Below are 2,721 nucleotides of genomic sequence, written 5' to 3'. Positions count from 1 at the left end.
ATCATCTGAGAAAAATGTTACACTTCATCATCTTCTGTGAGTCACAGTCACTTTAGAACAAGAAAACGTTTTAGAAAATATTAACATTTTAACTCTGAATTTTTCAAAGTTTTTCATCATGAATAAATTTCCATGAAATAATTTAAACATCTTAGGCATGGTTGTTCCCATGAAATACTACTTTGTGGCCATGTCAAAAAAAATGCATAGAAATATCAGTGATAACATCTAGATAGAGGTTAATTAATATCTAACCACTTGACTATATGAGAGAGAAAAAATAATTGTCAAAAAATAAAATGACTTGGTTAAGCTGAGAAGCAGAATCAGGAAAAAAGATTTTGATTCTTGTCCCCACTCCAGTGCCAGAGGAGAAAAGTGGGTATTATATACTGGCTTAAAAAGATACTGAAAATCACTCTATGTATTTTGCATTAATTTAATCAATTGTTAATTTGTACATGTGTGTTATTAGTGAGTACTTACTCAGACATGATCCTTATGCATTCTGAACTTGTCGAAAATGCTTTTAGACAACAAAAAAGTAAAAAAAAAAAGTAATTTAATAAAATAGTGAATAATGAAGATAACTTGATACAGGCTTTTAAAAATCTTTGATTACTTAGAATAAACATGATGGCATCCTTATATTAAGCATTCAGTAAATGTTGACTGAGTCACTACATGGATTTTGACCCCATGCTACCTTAATACTTTATCATTTACTCAATAATATATACCTCAATAACCCACAAATTCTTAAAATAAGGCTGATAGCTTCCAAGTCTGACTTCGTTTGGATTCTTGCTCTTATCTGGGGAGATAACTTTCTGAAATTTAATTTTATGTTTTTTAATATAGGGATAATGATCTCTCCCCTACAGTTTGTAATGAAGCTTAAATGAAGTAATGTATATGAAACACTTGGCTTATGCTCCAGAAATGGTGTCTATTATCATAATAATGAAATTTCAGAACTAAAATACTTTTACTACAATCTAATTCAGTCCTTCCATTTTACAGTCGTAGAAACTATCTTAAAAAGCCAGTGGTGTGTGTGCGTGCACCCTCTCCCTTCTCCCCGGTCGCCGCCTCCTTCTTCTGAGGCTCCTGGTGGGGCCCTGTGCTTCTTCATGTGAACCTGGTAATCTCTTTTGTGAAGTGGCAGCTGAGAAGACTTCAGCGCTCACCATGGTCGACAAAAAGACCAAGGAAGGAGTCAAGACTGAGAACAATGATCGTATTAATTTGAAGCTTGAGGCGCAGGATGGTTCTGTGGTGCACTTGAAGATCAAGAGGCATACACACTTAGTAAATGAAAGCCTATTGTGAGTGATAGGGTTTGTCAATGAGGCAGATCAGATTCGGATTTGTTGGGCAGCCAGTCAATGAAACAGACACACCTGCCCGGTTGGAAATGGAGCGTGGAGATACAGTTGATGTGTTCCAGCAGCAGACAGGAGATGTCTACTAAAAAGGGAACATGCTACTTGACTCCAGAACTTGGTTCCTCCAGATGGAAAAGATATTCTTAATTAGAAAGTCGCAATTTGGTTCTACCACATCCTGACTACTACAGTATAATTTTCTCTATTCTTTCATTTTCCCCTTCCTCATTTCTTTATTGTACATAAAGTAACTGGGTATGTGCACAAGCATATTGCATTTTTTTTTTAACTAAACGGCCAATGGTGTCTTTTGATCGACATCAAATGGAGATGGGATGGGGGAAAATAATGCGTCTGTGAAAATAACCCCTCTCTCCATTAGTGGCACGTTCAGTCAGCTCTTATATTTAAATTCTAGTAAGTTGTTTTGCTCTCACTGTTTAACAAAAAAACAACATAAAAATCCTTGCATACCTTGTTCAATTGGAGAATTTTAATGTTTTTCATTTATCATTGTAAAACCAAGGACAATTTTGTAACTTTTTTGTACGTAGCTGTTACATGTAGAGCAATTTGTCTTTAAGTAGGGATAAATGACTCTAACAGAAATGAATCCTATATAGTTTTTCCTTCAAGTCAAGCATCTTGTTGTTTAAATTGACTTCTTGTTAAAAAAAAAAAAAAGCTAGCGGTGATTAAGATTACTAAGTAAATGCATAAAGTTCTTAATCCTCCTCTGAAATACCCTTTGAATCTTTAGAAACTCATAGAGATCAAGAACACTTCATAAATAAGCAAAAAATTCTCTAGTTATGCAGTTGAGGGTACAGGGTATATATCTGGCTATCTCACAATTCTCTAACACATCTTAAAATTAAAAACTGCCTGGACCATTCATAAATTTAGAAGTGCAAATACATTATTACTTTGAATTAACTGGAATAATCTAATTAAGAGTTCTCCATTGTCTTTCCACCACAACATAGCCCTAGTTACAAAGTCTTTCAAGGTAATGATTTGTGTACGGCGGGAGGGAGGAGAGAGGAATTTGGGGATCGTGGAAGAAAGAGTACTTAAGCTGTATCAAGTTCAGAGAATGAAAGCATGGGAGCTTTTGTTCACCTTCTTTCTTAGATATGGTTGCAGTTGTTTGTTCTGTTTTTATATCTAATTAGGGCAAAGGAAGTATTATATGGTTAACATGCAAGATGTTAAAAAAGAGAAAAAAATAACTTCTTTAATTTACTTAAAGTTTCTTTAGGTGATACTCATTAGTCTTTAAATAATTTTTATTTATTTTTATTTTTTTGAAGATTTTATTTACTTATTTGAG

The 2,721-nt window shown here is 33.9% G+C and overlaps 1 pseudogene; it reads left to right on the top strand.

The window, feature by feature from the left end:
• Window positions 1-1,191: 1,191 nt before the first annotated feature.
• Window positions 1,192-1,474, top strand: LOC101675714 (annotated as a pseudogene).
• Window positions 1,475-2,721: the final 1,247 nt, after the last annotated feature.

This window comes from Mustela putorius, unplaced genomic scaffold, assembly GCF_011764305.1.
Source record: "Mustela putorius furo isolate JIRA1106 unplaced genomic scaffold, ASM1176430v1.1 tig00003974_pilon_pilon_pilon, whole genome shotgun sequence".
NCBI lineage: Eukaryota > Metazoa > Chordata > Mammalia > Carnivora > Mustelidae > Mustela > Mustela putorius.
Note: the sequence above shows the minus strand (reverse complement) of the source record. Positions and strands in the feature narration are given on the sequence as shown.